The following is a 17,565-nucleotide window of genomic DNA, read 5'->3' on the forward strand; positions in this document are numbered from 1 at the left end:
TCAAGACAGCGCCTACCTTTGCATCCCAGAGGGAGGTCAAGGTAGCTGGGGCCCCTCAACCAGCAGATGAACAGGGCTGGAGCTGGCGTGTGAAGAATAGTCACACTTCTTCTCTGCAGCCCCAGAAAGCAGATTCAGGCCAGGTAGAGAGAGCATAGAGGTTCCTGCTCAGCCCAAGGAGATGTCCTGACCCATTAGAGCCAGTCCCCCACAGCCGTATGAATCCCTGAGGGTGAAGTAAGAACCCAAGGTAGAGACCCAATCTGTTCAGTCACCATTGAGCTACTCCAACTCTTTGCATGGCTGAGCCATCAGGCCCCTTCCCAACCCTTTGTGTGAGAAGAAATAGAATTTTGGTCCACCTTTTAGAGACAGAGACAGAGCTCAGAGAAGTTGGGTGCCTTGGCCAAGGTCACACAGGAAGGCAGAGCTGTCACAACATCCAAGCCTAGCTCCAAGTCTTATAGGGAGTGGAAAGCAAGTTGATCAAGGTCACCTGCCATCTCCAAGGTCTTCCAGAGGGTGGGACTCTTGATCTATCTGCCTTCCGGTCTCAGACTCTCAGCTCCATCACAGTCTCCCCACCCCATGCCTTCTCTTCTCCATCTTTTCAGCAGCCTCTCAGACACCCCCATCTCACCTGCTTGGAAAGCCCAGGCGTGCTCAACCTTGATTGAACACTGGAGTTCCCTGGGGAGCTTTGAAGCACAGCAGTGAGCCTCAGAATGACACCCAAAGGTGCAGCCACCAAAATCTAGGGACAGATACCTGACCAGTGGAATGGAGCTCAAAGTCAAGAAACGAACCCACACCTGAAAGACTGACGAAAAAATAAACTCACGTGCCCGTGATTGATTCATTTTCAGCAAGAGTAACGGACAAATCAGGGGGGAAGGATGGTGCCTGACGGAGCTGGGACAGCCGCTATTCCCTATCTCACACCACAGAAAATCAGTACTCTCAAAGGAGTCAACACTCTGAGGCTAAGGCTAGAATTACAAACTCCTGGAAGAAAATGGAGGCGCTCTTCGAGACCTTGTATCTGGTAATGGATTCTTGGACAGGACATCAAAGAAGGCATGAACAACAGCAACCAAACAAAACAGACAAAATGGAGCTGCGAGCATCCTCTGCTGGGGCAGTGGGGTCTCCCTCCATCATCCACTCCCTCCTGCCACCTGCTTCTTGTGGGCAGATCTCTGAAGACTTCAGAGAGGGCTGGCTGGCAAGACAGAAACGCCTCTCTCTCTCTCTCTCTCTCTCTCTCTCTCTCTCTCTCTCTCTCTCTCTCTCTCTCTCTCTCTCTCCATATCTCCATATACAAGGTCTCATTGTGTAGCCAAGTCTGACCTCTCTTGATCTTCTTGCCTCATTCTCTCTGAGTGCTGAGATGAAAGGTGACTGACTGGGAACTTCTTTTGTCCCGTCCCATGCACATTGTACAAATGGGTAGAGAATTAGGGAAGGGCGTCACCATGCACGGAAGCTGTGCCCTTTGGGTGTTCAGCAGACAGTTTCAGGGGCGGGAGGCCTGTGCTGAATTCTTCCCTAACCTCTTGGTAGACATGAGCCCTGGAGCGGGTCACCAACTTCCCTGACACTCCAGTGGCCCCACGCATAGGAAACTAATGAAGCTGGCTTTTGAGTATTGGTACAACCAACAGTTACCTGCTGAAGGGTGACCAGGAGTGATATGTCAGAATGGAGTAGAAGCCGGGGAAAGCAGCTCCCACCCCGGATGGCCTCACGCCCCAGCACATCAGAACTGAGTGCTCGCTGACACAAGCCAGACCCCTCTCCCAGCCGTTTTTAGACCAGGCACAGGAAAAGGTATGTGTCTCCTGGGTAACATCACTGTTCGTTGATAAACATCCACTCTTCCATCAGGAGGTCTGGGTATTTTTAGGAAGGTCCTCTAAGAGGCCACAGGACCCCAAGAGGGCTGCCATTGTTCTAAGCAAATGGAGCAGGTGACTCCTATTGGCCATCACCTTCCCTCACCACACCTGATAATAGGGCTGAGATTACAGAGTGGTTGAGAGGCTGAGAGGGCAGAATGGGATAACCTGGGAAGCATGTGTGCCTTGACCCAAAGAGGTACACACTATTTGCCTTTTTCAGAGATGAGCTGTCATTCACTCGATAGGTATAGCTGGGCCCCAGCACAAGGCAGCACCACGCAGACCCTGGACTCTGCTTGTTGCTTGGAGGCCACTTGATGTTGTTTTCTGTGACTGGCATTTGTCAGTTAGGAGGAGGGCCCAGGCTCAACCTTCAGGGACCCAGTGACGACTCCTGCTGCCCTGAAGGAGGGTCCTGGGGAGGCAAGCTCTCTCTCCCAGTAGCTTGAGCCCTCTCATAAAGGAAACGGGGTAGCTCCGGGCTCTGTATATGTCTGTGGGGATCGAGGCCGAGGCTACTGCTGGAGGTTGCAGAGCTGGAGAACTGCAGGTGCCCAAAAGGCCACTGTCCGCTAGAACCTCAGCCAATCCCAGCTCTGCTAGCCACCCAGCCTTACATTGAAGCCAAAATCACACCCAGGCAGCCAGCTGCCTAGCACAAAACAGCGGAGGAACTGAACCAGCAATGAGAAAGGTGGCTGAGTGAAGGCCAGCCATAGACAGCTGGGCATCTAGATAGGAAATACCACCAGCCTACTGCACAGCAAATCTGTATGCAATGACCAAGCCCTGCGGACAACAACCCTGGGCATGGGAGAGCAACAGAGGGGCTCACACAAGAAACTGTGTGGGGTACTTCTAGAATCTTTCCCGTCTCTCCCCAGGATAGCGTGAGGAGATGTTATTTTTATAGTTTCAAGGACAGAAAACTAAGACTCACGAGTATTTTACAAAAAGTCCAGTGTAAAAACATGGAGCCCCCAGGACAAAGAAAAAATACCACTTTCATGCTTCTTCAGGAACCAGAATTTCACACAAGAAGTTTAGTTAATAGGTTTGGCTTTGCCTGGAGCCTCAAGTCACAGAATGAGTAAAGGACCCAGAACCATGGTGTCATTTAGTCAGGGGTTCAAATCCTGCCCTGTCACTCAATGCTATGTGACCTTGAGAAAGTCTCTTTGCCTCTCTGACCCCAGGTTTTCTCTACTCTTTTAAAATGGAGGTAGAAACACTGCCAAGATCATACACACTGGTGGTTGCAGCCGGCCAGAAGACAGTAGGCCTGAACTCTTCATTCAGGAACCTTCCATGAGGCCACTCAGCATTTCTGGGGTCCTGGATCCCCAGAGGCAGAACTCAGTCTTGTTACGCTCAGTATTATCATGGACAAGGGGACGGATGCTTGTCCTATGATGTTAAATGTCACCCTCAGGGTGGTGAGCACTCTAGGGAGCTGCTTCCTCCTCACAGTCCTGAGACTGGGGTGGATGCTCAGGGTGACCAGAAAGGGATCATGGGAGCTGTGTCCTCCTCAGAGAGCTAGTTCCCACTTCCTGGATGGACCCCCAGTTGCTTCTGCCATCCCTGAATTAACATCAGGGCACGGAGACTGGGGTAAAGCTGCTCTCCCCTGCCCGGAACCCCTAGGGCATGAGCCCCAAGACTCTTCCCTAGAAAGGTGGTTTTGGAGGGCAGGAGACAGATGAGAAGTCCGGCCATCTTGATTGAACAAGGCCGCCACCACTACATCATGAAATCCTACCTCTTCCAGCTGTGGTCTTTCTTCCTGGGGAGGCACCGAGGTCCCCTTGAAGTCTCCCGATGCTGGGCCTCAGGGCAAACTCTAGAGGAGGACGAGGGAAAGCAAGGGTTAGTGGGGCACGTGCATGTGGCTTCTGGGGTCACTTCTGTCCCGACACACACTCTTATCCCAGGGTTCCCCTCCCCCTCGACACTGTACCAACAGAGACTGCCAGAGCTGCCCACGCTTCCCAGAGGGCAGCCTCTGTCTTTCCAGTTTTCATCCCCATATTTTTGTCCCCCCTCCAGCCCTAGACAGCCTGGACTCACACACCCGACACTGAACGGACCAGAACACCAGCCTGAGCATGTCTGCTTTGAGCTGGAAAGGGCCTTCTGAGCAACTGAAGGAAGAGGAAGGAAAGTCCACCACCTGGCTCCATGGGCAGGTCTATAACTTCAAGTACTGTACATGAAGAGATACACAAGGGGGCGGGGGGGAGCATGGAGGTGACATCCCAGTTCCACAGGGTGGCTCAGAAGGCAAGCTTCTCCTTCTCTGTCTCTCCTATCACATTGAGGAGGAGTTACAGAAGGGTAACATTCACCACATCCTAGTGACATATTGGCTAGGCAAGGCTTAGACTAGCCCCAGGAACTGGCTTGTCACACACAGCTGAGTAAAATAAGCAAGGCTTGCAGCCACCATGGCAGAGAGGTGGGAGCAAGGTCACAGTTGTGACCCTCTGACCACAGGAACTGAGCCAAACTGCACAGTGGAGGCCCTGTCACTTCATGCCACCTAAGGCAGAAACCAGGACGCCACCATGAGAAAGCCTGTCCACTTCAGGGTTGAAGAACCTGAGCACGGAGGAGGTGAGTAAACGTCTCAAAGTCTAAACAGAAAGTTTTGGCAAGACGGGGACTAGATCTCAGATCTGAGGAGCCCAGAGTGACAAACGTACTGCTTCCACGTGGGAGACGTCCCAGTGGGGCAGGGATGAGTTTAAGGTCTCCTTCACGAGAGAGGTTCTCAGTATGTTAACTGGTGGGGAGTGGTATGGCCGGGGGCATGCCTTGGCTTTAGTTGGCTACCTGTGCAGTGTCATCAGGCTGTGTGAGCCCTGGGAACCTCATGGATCATGGGTCAGAAGAGTGCTGCAGTTGAAGGAACCTAAGGTACACACACACCGATACACATGTTCACATGTGTGAACATAATCACACCGTGCATGCATATGTGCACACTTGGACATATGCACAAACACATACATGCATGAATGTGCATATATGATGTGTGTGCATGCACACGAAAGTGTGCTCTCTCACACAGACAAGTGTGCATAAAGACTTTTCATTTTGGAGGGGTTTTTATTTGTTTGTTCATATTTTGGAGACAGAATCTCACCGAGCCCAGACAGATCTTCAACTCACTACATAGCCAAGGCTGACCCTGAACTCCTGATCCTCCTGCCTCCATTTCCCCAGGGTTATAAGCCACCACACCTGGCTAGAGTTTTCATTTTTAGACCCAGAAGTGAACATCCTTACTTATCCATCCGAAATACTCAGTAGAACATTGGCACAGCCTGTGGGTGTGATCCACACCTACCTACATCTGACTGTGTTGCACACACCTCTGTGACACACAGATAACAAATGGAGCCTTAACTCACAGGATGAACACCTCACTTGTCTGTGGCATTGCACCCCTTTGAGTGAGAATGCCCACACTCTTGGCTCTTAACGTATCCCATGGTGCTTGTGGACCAAACTTCTTTATTATCTGCTTAGCAGATACCAACGGCCATGTCCATTTCAGGCCAGGAGAACCTTGCTACCACCGTGCCTTGGTGTCCACGGCAGCATGTCTATATCAGACAGACTCATGGCGAAGCACAGTCAGAAGGTGCCTCTTGTCTTGGTTGTAAACCTGAAGCAAGGGTTTTGCTTAGGGGCTGGATGTCTGTTCGGGTCCTCTCCCAGGGGCTGAGACACAGTGTCCCAGGACAAAGGGAGGAGTCTGATGGCTGGCGAAGACAGATGTCCAGGGTTCCACTGCCCGGGGCACCTCTGAGGAGCAGGCACTGCATTTACTGGCTCAGAACTGATAATGAGTTTTTATGAGCTCAGGGGAACACTCAGAACACGTATTAATGTCAAGCATGCCCGTCAGCCATGCAGCTTGAGTGAATGTCACACATTAACGAAATTAAAGGCTCCAGCCAGAGGCAGCTGCAGGCTCATGTCAGGAGGTTGAACAGGCCCTGCTCTGACAAAATCACTTTCCACATCAGCTGCTCCCACCGGAGCATCTCTAGGGCAGACGGATCCCACCTTCCTGCGCCCTAAAGGAGATGAACTGTCTCCACATAGCCAGGAAAGACCAACCTCCCACCAAGCCTCATCCCACGGGAGGCCACTCTGCTGGGATTTCATTCCTATCCCTTCTGCCCCTGGGGAGGGTGGTTGTCACCCATGTTCCAGTCAGAGAACCCCTGGGAGACAAGAAAAAGGGTCCCAGGAAACAAGTGTGAAAAGATGGTAGCCAGGTGTGGATAGTGACCCCTGACCTGTTGAAAGGAAAGGCCAGGAGCCAGGCAGAAGGGCCTCCACTCCCACTCAACTTCCACTCCTGTAGACCAGATTTATCTTGGGCAAAGCTCCCCCTGAGGTCTGAGGTTGGCCACAGCTGAAACCAAAAACCTAGCTCAGCAAGTGGCCTTGAGCACAAGGGATCCACTTACACAGAGCCCCAAAGCCTGACCTGGGAGAAAGAGCCAAGTCTGGTAGCTTAGAGGCTGATGGAGGACTCCCCCAAAAAGGCAAAGACGGAAGCAGCGAAGAGTCTGACACCAGGCTCCAAGATCGCAATCATTGTAATTTTAAGTACATCTAATAGTGCCAATTAATTTAATTAATTATGACCTCACTTTTTATATGATGCAGTCTGGTTTCTGAGATGCTAAAAGTTTATTTTGAAAAAAGCAGTACTTTAAAATTTACTACAGTGCAAGCTTGGGTTGGAGGACTTGTGGGCATCTCTCTCTCTCCAGTCCCTTACCTTTTGATTTAAATACAGCAGGCTGGGGATGGAGAGATGGCTCAGCAATTAAGAGCATTGACTGCTCTTGCAGAGGACGCAGGTTTGATTCCCAGCACCCACCTGGCAGCTCATAGCTATCTATAACACTGGTTCTAGAGGCTCTGGTGGCCTCTTCTGGGCTCCTTGGAGACCAGGCACACGTTTGAAGTATACACATCTATGCAGACAAAACTTCCATACACATACACATTAGACGGATAAATAAATACAGCAAGCTGAGACAACAAGGTGTACCCCTTTGATAATGCCCCCCCTGCCTTTGGAATGTTGCTTCCTGAGTCCTCACAACACAACACCCTTATGAAACCAATAAGCCACCCACTGTTCTGTGATTTCCCAGGTATCCTTCCTCCTCCAGCTCCTTCTTCTAAATCCTCCATCCCCATAGCTTCTACCCATGTCCACCCAGGCTCAAGTTCATGATCGCCTGTCCATTGGCTGCAGAGGGGATTCAAAGCTTTGCTACCAGTGTCCATCCTCCTGCCGTTCCCTCCACCCTGCCTTCTCTGCTGTTCCCTCCAGCCTGTTGTCCCTGCCGTTCCCTCCAGCCTGCCATCTCTGCCGTTCCCTCCAGCCTGCCATCTCTGCCGTTCCCTCCACCCTGCCTTCTCTGCTGTTCCCTCCAGCCTGCCGTCTCTGCTGTCACAGCAAGCTCCTAAGTGTACAGTGAGCACTGGGTCTGTCTGCCGTGGGTTCTGTGGCCTCCTTCTGCAGGGATACAGATCTTTTATCATCTGATCCTCACTGGCCCCCGGGCCCATCTTCAGGTCCTCTCGGTAAGAACATACACCCGTCAAAGTGAACTCACCTGAACCATCCCGCTAGCGTGCTGGGCTCTACCTTACAGATATTCTCTCCTCCTGGAAGTCTTTGTCCTTTCCCAACTCTGAGCTTTACTCCTCCCAACACTTGCCAAACGCCTAACCACCTTCAAAACCTCCCTTCAACCACCTTTTCTGATAAATCTTCCCAGCATCACCACAGATATAATAAAACACAGTTCTCTTATGGTCCCTTAATAATTTGTGTCTGGGTGTGTGGGTAACATAATATACATGTTTTGTTTTTGTGATTTCTTTCCCATCTACCAGACTATCGCCTCTGCCAAAATAGGGACAGTATCTTCCCCCATTCATTGCCCTTCCCCTTGTGAGCTCAGGCCCAGGCTCAGTAAATAACAGCTGGATAGATGGATGGATAGCTGCTAAGAGAGATGGGTGGTAGGCAGGTAGAGAATGAGTTATGAAAACTTGTATGGCTGAAAAAAGTAGTTAAGATGGAGTTGTAGGAATGGAGGGACAGAGGGTAGGTGGATGAGTGTGGGTGGATAGGTAGATGGTTGTGGGGGATAAATGAATGAATGATGGGTGGGTGTGTGGATGGATGAATAGATAGTGGATGAGTGTGTGGATGGGTGTAGGTATGGGGGCTGAGAGATACAGGTAAATGGGTAGGCACAAAGACAGTTGGGTGAATGTGTGGGTAGATGAAGAGAGTTGGATGGGCTGGTGGGTAGATGATACAAAGGCAGATGGAGGACAAACAGATCTATAAGATTATCAGTTAAGGGGCCAAGAACAAGGACCTGAGTTTGGATCCCCAACACCCATCAGCACTGTGGAGACTGAGAGAGAAGGATTCCTGGGCTAGCTGACTGGGCAGTCTAAACAAATCAGGAAGTTCCAAGTTTGGTGAGAGACCCTGTCTCAAAAAATAAGGTGTAGAGTGGTTGAAGATGACACCCAGTGATGACCTTTGGCCTTCATCACACACACACACACACACACACACACACACACACACACACACACACACACACACACAATGGTGAATGTGTTATGTGTAATATTTACCACAATAAAAAAAATTAGGAGGGAAGGGGAGCGACCAAAATGAGTGGTCCCTAGCCACAATCCTCGGCGCCTACCCCCTCTTTCTCTGAGGCTTCTGCCCAGAGAGCAGATGTGTTGCCTCCCCATCCACAAGGCAGCATTTAATCAGCAACAGCTGGACTCTGGAATATTCCATATATTGTTCCCAGATAATGTTGAAGAACATGGGTTTAGTCTCTCCATGTGGCAGGACCCAAGTCATCAGGTTCCAAGAGGAAGGCAGCCAGCCTTTTCCTCGCCAGCTCCTGCCCGAACGCCCTCACTCGATCCCTCTCCCTGCCCCAATCTCTCTCCCTGTCTGCACCTCCCTTCTTTACCCTGGCTCTTTGTTCACCATTGCAGCTTCCCAAATCACCTCCTAGCTCCTGGTGAGTCCCGAGACCAGGACCCTGGGTCTTGGGTCCTGGAAGAGGCTGTGGCGTCCAGATGCAGCTCTCCCTGAGCACCTCGCAGGGCATCCATGCCAAGTCCCAGAACCCAGGCTGGCCCTTTGCCATCCTAAGGCATTGCTGCTGACAGATAAAAAGCTCCACAGTTCATGGCTCCAAACCAAGCCATGGCTTTGTTTTGCTTTGTTTTAAATTAGCTACATGGGGGGTTAGCTTGGGAGTAGAGGGCGAGCAGAACTCAGGCATGCTGGGATGCATTCCTGCTTCGTCTTGTGTCTCATGGTCCCAGGTGGCCCTTAATGAAGCTGCTGGGGTACCGAGCATATCCAAGGCCCAGCAAGACTCTCCACCTGCACTTGTCCTGTGGGGGGTAGGGGTGGCGGGGGCTGCTGTCACTCAGCCTCATCAGGCCTAGTAATGAATCTCTGAGTCAGCCTACTAATTGTGTCCCCGTGTCTCAATAGGATGGTATTGGAACCACAGCATGCTCAGAGAGGGATGAGTAGAGGGCCATCCCAACAGCACAGGGGCTCCAGGCACTGCAGCAAGAGTCCCCCAAGGGTCTTACAGGATGTCAGGATCCCAACCCTTTCTCTATGAGGCCTCACCAGGATTCAATTGCACATGTAGACCGTGGCTCCCATCACCTCTGTTTATAGAATGGGCATGTTGCTCGTGTTTCCTTGCATCTGGTGGTGGTGGGGGGGATGACAGTAGAATTCAATTTAAATGTGAAGTGAGGTCCTGGGGTGTTCTTGGCCATACTCTTCTCTGGGCCAGGATCAGGTGATTCCAGATAGGATGAAATGGGGCACAAAAGCAGCTTGATGCCCGTTGATGGCAGGAGGGCTCTAGGGCCATATAAGACTCCCAGTCTGAGCCAGTTAGCTGTTGTGGGCCTGAGGAGGCAGAGAAGACAAGTGCCAGTGTATCAACCCCATGAATTAGCAGAGAAGCTGTAGAGTCCTGGTGCCCACTGTTAATAACACTCCTGTCCCGCCTCCCATCTGTTCAGGGGCTTGGGGACTGTCTGTGACAATGGCACTTGCTAGACAAGAGTCTCATTGTGACTTCCTTTGCAGATCTGCCTTAGACAGTCAGGGGGAAGGAGAATGTATGGCCACAGAGCCCTCCTGCTATCAGCTGGCGCCAAGCTGCTTTTGCGCCCCATTTCATCCTATCTGGAATTGCCTGATCCTGGCCTGGAGAAGAGTATGGCCAGGGGCACCCCAAGACCTCACTTCACATTTGAACCCTACCCTCATTTTTCCCAGATGCAAGGGAAACATGAGACCATTTTACAGGCAGAGGTGCTGGGAGCCCAGCACACATGTGCAATTGAACCCTGGTGAGGCCTCACAGAGAAAGGGCAGGGATCCTGACATCCTAACTATTGGCTGCTGCTCATCCATGATTGCAGACTTGCTGGTCATTTGACAACAGAGGAACCTGCAAGCCTTAGTGGCTTCAGGGATTTGTCTATAGAGGTGGAGCCCAGACTGCTTGTCCCCTGGTCCCAGGACCCATGGCCTTTCTGTAGAGCCATCTGCTTGAAGAAACCTGTGGAAAATGTGGGCTTTGCAGGGCTTCCAGCAAGAAGTGGGTGTTCCTACACAAGAAAGTGAGGTTCAAGGGGGCCCAAGGCCCTGTCCAAAGCCACAGAGCTAAGCCTGGAAGAGGGAGGTTCAGAACCCAGGGCTGCAGTCAAAGCCACTCAAGCTATGACACCATGCCGCTGGTAACCAACACCATGGTGTGTGTCCTTCCACGGAGACAGCCGAAGTGCAGTGCTCCCATGCCACTGGGCTGCCTATGTAAATATGTCTAGCGTCTCCAAGGCTTCTGGAACCTCCCACGCTCTGACACAGGAGTCTAGAACAAAGCCAGTCTCTGCGCTGGTGTTGGCTTTGGTGTGAGTTGTACCGTGCATGCCACATGGCTGCAATGTGCAGCCTTAAACCTGTGAGCTACACGTCTTCAGCTATTTTGCCTCCCAGAGAAGCGGTATTTAAAAAGCCACATGATGGTAATAGAGATATTTTAAAGCAGCCGCCCCGCCGCTAGAAAGGAAGCCGAAAGCTGAGAACTTGAACCTGCCGCTGAGGGAAGAGCCCAGCCTGTGGCAAACCGCAGCTTTCCTTCACAGCTGGGGCTATTAATTCAGGCTTTATAACCCACAGGGCTGCGGTGGAGTCCAGGCGAACTGCACCTCGACTCTTTGTAATTCTTCCCTGCTCCCACATAAATATTCTCAATGCAGAAGGGGCTGCAGGAGGTAGGAACACAGGGCTATTAGCATTTTGATAGGGTCTCCCAACACGTGAAGCTACAGGGCTTTAAAATTCATAGTACAGAGATTAATACAGCCCTTTGCAGCTCCCTTCCCAGTTGGAGATGGCCAGCAACTTTTACCCCCTTTAGGACCTTGATTGAGAAACAAAGTTAGAAATCCAGAGAGCCTAGTTCCATCCTAAGAGAGAAGAGCCAAGGCCATTTTCTGTGTGGAATGTGTCCAGCCCTCCGAACTCTAAATGACAGAGTCAGGAATGAGGGCTGGAAATGTCTGTACTCATAGGCAACAAGGCCAAGTTCCTAAGAGGAACCTTTGCTTGTCCCCAACAGCTTGGCTCATCTGTTTGTCACAGACAAAGCCTAGCCTCTCAACCCCAGCGTCTCTGCCTGAATCACTGTGTGCCAGAATATTAGCACACCTGGGATGAGAGACTCAGAGAGGAACTTCAGCTCCACAACCCCCCTGAACCCCACAAACTCAGCCTAGCTGAGGAGACAGGAAAAGTGACGAGCACAATGACACAGAGTGGGTGACCACCCCAACTCTGCTGGGGGGCTGCAGGATGACGGGGCACTCTGAGAGGAGACCTTCTCCACCAGCCTGTGCTCATCAGCTGCTCACATCTTTGGAAGGCTTCCTGGCTCTTCCTCAAGCCAGGCTGATGAAAACACACTTGTCTTTCACACCCCAGTACCCCCAAAACCAAAACCCAAGATGGCAACACACCCATCACTCTCGTGTGACCAGGACACTCAGATGCTGTTAAGAAAGGCTTGCATCACGGTGAGAGGCAGGGAGAAGCCTGGCCCCCCACTACCTATCAGCCCACCCAGAGAGTGCAGGACTCTCCTCAGGTTCTAGAGGAATGAACTTTGTGGGGCTACATAGGAACCGGAAGACTGTTTTCTTCCCCTTGTAAAAAGATCACTCCCAAGGTTATAGTTTTATTGCCCTGCATAGGACACTAAACAGTTTCATATCCTCTCCCGATGCCTGTACCATCACCGCCTCTGGTTCCCCTCAGAACTGCCTCCAACATCCTGCTGGCTCCTTCCGATTGAGTCACATCAGCCTTGGACCACGTTCACACTAGATTTATAGGTGGGTCTGGTTTTAATTTTTTCTCAATTATACTGACAATACATGCTCAATTATATGTGTGGCATGTCTGTATATGGACCTACATGCATATATACACATGAACACAAATTGTCAGCAAAATCTCTGCAGAGACCTCTGAGTAGCAGAAATCAAATTGGCTCGTGATGGCCCATGTTCATTGACTGCTGGATTAGGAAACATCTAGAAGATGTCTGTGGGGGTGTGTCCAGAGACTGTTTAAAACGGAGAGGATTGTGAGCTGGCACTATCCTGTAGGGTAGGGTCTAGAACTGAATAGGAAAGAAACTGAGAGCTGAGTCACAGCATCCGTCTCTCTCTGCTTCCTGAGTGGATGTGATGTGACCATCCACCCCAAGCTCCAGCTGCTGTGACTTCACAGCCCTGATGAACTCTCTTAGATCACGAGCTGGAAATGAACCTTTCTCCCCTTCAGCTGCTTCCATCAGGTAGTCTCATCACAACAGTGAGCAGAGTACCTAGTACTTAGTACCTAGTATCTTCGTCAGTGAGTGGTTCTTGAATGGGGCTGAGTCTGGTTGAGCACTCCCTGAGCTGAGCACTGTCAGGGGCTTCCTGGGCAGTAAAGACTGGGGAAGCAGGGGCTAGAGAGGTGGCTTGGGGGTTAAGAGCCTGTGCTACTCTTGCAGAGGACCCGAGTTTGGATCCCAGCACCAGGATCAAGTAGCTCACAGCTCCTGTAACTCTAGCTCCAGAGGCTCTGCTGCCCTCTTCTGGCCTCCATGGGCACTATACTCACAGGCTCATACCCCCACACAGGCACATGCATAATTTCAAGTAATTTTTGAAATTAAAAAAAATGGAAAAGCAAAAATTAGCATCAAAAGGCAGCTGGGACATTTGAAACTCACTTTCTCTATATGAGTTAAGGCAGGGGGGACTTCCCACCACTTTAGCCGGTGGTGGCCTGCTTATGAGGTGGCTATCATCTCTTGCCTGATTCCTCAGATTAGCTCTTCCCAATAAATTGGTAAGATTTCAATATTTTATTACATTTATTAATAGTGTGTTTGTGTGTGTGTGTGTGTGTGTGTGTGTGTGTGTGTGTGTGTGTGTGTGTGTCTGTCTACGGCCACGTGTGTGCCATGGCATTTGTGACACTCAACTTTGGAGAATCAATTCTCTCCTACCATGTAGATTCTGAGATCATGCCGGATCATTGGGATTAATGGCAAGTACCTTCTCCCACTGAGCCAATTCTCCAGCCCTCAGGTTTTAATTTAGTTATTTGGAACATTCTAGCTTGCCTGCTTCCATTTTGGGTGGCCTGCTGGGGCCTAGTAGAGCTCAATCCAAAACAACGGCCTCTCATAAACTGTAATTAACAGTACACACACACACACACACACACACACACACACACACACACACACACACTGCACAGGGGAAATATGGAAAGGAACACAGGTAAACTGTTACCTCTAGGTAGTTGGCGCATGTATGTGTGTGACTCAGATAATCAAAGAAAGAAAAATGGGTAAATTCAATTTGCTAACTGCAGATTCATGCCTGCTCCTTTCTGAGAGTCCTTGAATTAAGAGCGAAGGCAAGCTGCTTGTTTCCCCATCAGGCACTTTCTTAAGCCCTCAAGGGATGGACTAAAGCATTGAGGCCTGTATCCTTTGATGAGGAAGGGTAGCTTCAGGCCTTACACTGTGGGTGAGCACAGCAGGTATCCTGAGATCCCAGGTCCAGACACTGAGAGCCACATCTGAACCCCACATCTGAATCCCAGAGCTTGCCTATCCGTGTCCTCTTAGATCCCTGCTGCCTGCCTCCCAAGTGGAGAAGGAAGAAATAAACACATCTGTCGGGCTGCCAGGGTCAGGCTTGCAGAAGATGGTGTCCCCACCCACTCCCAGAACACAGAATATGCTGAGAGCCAAGCTCAAGTTGCGCCAGCCTGGAATTGAACTCACATGTGTCTCCTCATCACATGCAAGCAGGCTCTGGTTTCCATTTATGCCCTTCCCATCACGTGGGGACAGTGGACACACAGAGGTGATTCCCCCCGCCCCACCTGCTCCAATGGTATCATCGCCCCCAACCACAATGAAGGACTGGTTGACTACTGCATCATAAAGCGAGGGGAAGCCTGCCTTCTGCCAACAAATGTCTCAGCGTGTTGGGAGGGCTCCAGCCTAGAAATGCCAGGGGACATGGCTGTGTCTCTAACTCACTGACCTTGGCCAAGTCACCACGCCTCTCTAAAACACATCTCCTTGTCTTTAAAATAAAGGGGATCCAAGCCCTAGATGTTTTCTAACATCAGCCTTTCTTCACTGGCTCGTCATCTTCCCAGGGTGTTTTACAGTCACCGGAGACTCTCCTAATATATTAACTCTCACAGAAGTGCCTCATGGAGGGGGTCATTGCTGGCCAAATACAGATGGAAATTAGGTTTTAAGGGAAGAAAGTTATGATGTAGTAAACCAAACACTGGGGTGGGGACTGCAAAAGAAGGCGAGCAGGGGGAGGGGTGGGAAGAGATGCCTCACCAAAATGGAGCTATCATGAGAATCAGCTCATATGTGACATTGCACGGACCACAATATTTAGTTAGGTAGGTAGTTAGCCTGGCAAATATATTTTCCTTGGTTTCCAAACACCTGTGGGCTCAGGCAACATTATTTGGGTAAATGCTGATCTCAAAAGCACCTCAAAAAAGGACTCTATTTTCTCCACTTCTCAGCAGACACCCACACAGTCTTCCTCTTTAACTGTAAGGAAGAAAGGAGAAAGATCAGTTCAGAAATGTCAGCTGCTAAGGAAGGGTCAACACTGAAAGATGCCTCTCTAGGTGATCAAGGGCCCGAAGAGACACAGGAGACCTCTCTTAGAAAGAAGACAAGGCTCATGAGAATGACCTGAGGAGATGCATCTGCTTGGGTTCCTGGCTGAGTTCCTGAGTTCAGGAAGCTGAACAACAAGCCGTTTTCACAGCTGTCTGTCGAAGGGCACATGCATGTGCTCACGGGGCATATATAACTGGGTTTTAGTTCATAGCCCCTTATCTTAGTTACTTTTCTAGTCTGTGATAAAACACTATGACTAAAGCAACTTATAGAAGGAAGAGTTTTGGGGTCTCGGGGGACAGGAGTCCATGACCACCATGGTGGGGAGCATGGCAGGCAGCAAGTAGGCAGGCATGGTGCTGGAGCAGCAGCTGAGAGCTCCCATCTGATCCACAAACAGGAAGCAGAGCCTGCCCCCAGTGACATACTTCCAACAAGGCCACACCTCCTAACCCTTCCCAAACAGTTCCATCAAATGGGGACCAGTTATTCAAACACAGGAGCCTATTGGGGCTATTCTCATACAAACCACCAAACCTACCACATAAATGTTGAGTCATTTCCTATTCTAAACTTCCAGGCATCCTGACTGCAGGCCACAGGTCCTCATCCTTTGCCAGCATGCTCCATTTACTTTTTCCACTGGACTGACTGATCATCCTCTTTGTGAGTTCACTGGTGCTGCACAGATTCAAACAGTACCATGAAGCACCGTCTAATACAGCACTACATACTGATGAGTGAACTGAAGCCTGAACAGGCTGCTGGCGGCTCTTCTACAGTGAACTGTGTTCAGATCACCCAAGCAGACTCTTCAACATTCTAATGTCCAGCAAGGCACCAGTCCAAATCTGCAGCACCGCCCAGACCTCTGGGCAAGGAAGACGTCCATGGATGATTATTTGTGGCATCTAGCCTAATTCAGACCTTAGGTCACATGGTCACATAACTAGTGACCGATTCCTCAGGCCCTTGGCTGTACCCAGAACCTCCATGGTTCTGTCAATTTGTTTTCTTCTAATATTGCCAGACATCAATAATTGATCTTGGCACTCCTTCCAGCTGTACCTGGATAAAACAGCCCCATCCACCCATCACAGGGCTCAAGGCAGACCCTACTTATTGATCATCACTGACATTTGAGATTATATATATATATATATATATATATATATATATATATATATATATATATATATATATATATATGCATGTCCGCCAGGTACTATCACAACATGTTGCTCCTGCTGGTCAGCACTGGTCCCCAAAAGCCTGACTTCTCTCCCAGTACATCAGCCTTTCTGAACCCAGAGGGATTAGCAGAGACACAGAGAAAAAATTGGACCTAACCTAACCCGGTTCTTTTTCTCTGTTGTGGTATAGTTTTGTTGTTGGGTTTTGTTGGTGGTGGTGGTGGTGGTAGTGGTTGGTGGTTGGTTTTGAGGCCTAGTGCCTTGCTCTAAGGTCACCCAGAGAGTCTGTGGTAAAACTAGAACTTGATTGTTATCACACCCCAACTTCTAATCTAGGGCTGTGTCCCCCCCCCAACTCCATGGAGTTTCTCCTGGTCCATTAGGAACCCCTGGTAAAGTCACAGCTAGGGCTGGTAGCCTCATTTCACTCTACCTAATCACACAGCTCACTTCTTCCCTGCTAAGCAGTAAATAGCAAGTGTCAGCCCAGACTGGCTGGTGACTGGGCTCTCCAGGCAGACAGGGCCAGGCCCAGAGCAGACCTGCCTCCTTCTCGTGCTGATCCTGGGCTTTAAGAAAGAGATTTGCACTAATGCGGCTGAGATTGGGAATCCAGCATCGCTGAAAATTGCCCTTTTGCGAGGTGCTAATACACACAACCCTGAGGAAAAGGCAGCCCAGGGGAGGAGGCTGTGCAGAGGTGTTTCTGTGCAGCCCAGGAGACCTCTGTTGTCTCTGGCTTCCTGTCTTTATTAAGCTTTGCAGACAAGCGCCTAGTGCGTCTGGCTGCAAACGAAACCCAAGCTATCTCATTTTCTTCGCTCAGCCAGGTCAGGCCCTCTTTCTCACGTCCTCCCCTCCCCCATGCGTGGTAGAGATCAAAACAAGGAAAACAAACTAAAAACAACCTAAAACCTTGCTAGCCTCTGCAAGTCTGCCTTTCGGAAGCTGATCCTGGGCCTTGGGACGGCGTTGCAATGGGGCAGCTTCCCTTCCGAGCTGGTGGGCGCTCTTCTACTGAGTTGTGGGGGGGAGGGACGTGCTGGCCTGCATGACCGTCAGCAAGAGAGGCAGGACCCACAAGTTGCCAGCTTGTGGGGTTTTCTTGTTGCGCTT

General features: G+C 50.4%; 1 protein-coding gene across 2 annotated transcripts in view; it reads right to left on the reverse strand.

The window, feature by feature from the left end:
• Nucleotides 1-17,565, reverse strand: part of Tspan18 (tetraspanin 18) — a 139,869-nt gene that overhangs the window by 111,698 nt on the left and 10,606 nt on the right. The window contains exon 2 of one of the 2 annotated variants that reach the window (XM_052724479.1): nucleotides 3,664-3,744. The exons of the other annotated variant lie outside the window; for it this stretch is intronic. The gene's annotated coding sequence lies outside the window, so the exon portion shown is untranslated. The remainder of the gene's footprint in view (nucleotides 1-3,663; nucleotides 3,745-17,565) is intronic. 2 annotated transcript variants of the gene reach the window in all.

Source organism: Peromyscus californicus, unplaced genomic scaffold (genome assembly GCF_007827085.1).
Source record: "Peromyscus californicus insignis strain IS unplaced genomic scaffold, ASM782708v3 Scaffold_7__1_contigs__length_154581171, whole genome shotgun sequence".
In the NCBI taxonomy this organism is placed as follows: domain Eukaryota; kingdom Metazoa; phylum Chordata; class Mammalia; order Rodentia; family Cricetidae; genus Peromyscus; species Peromyscus californicus.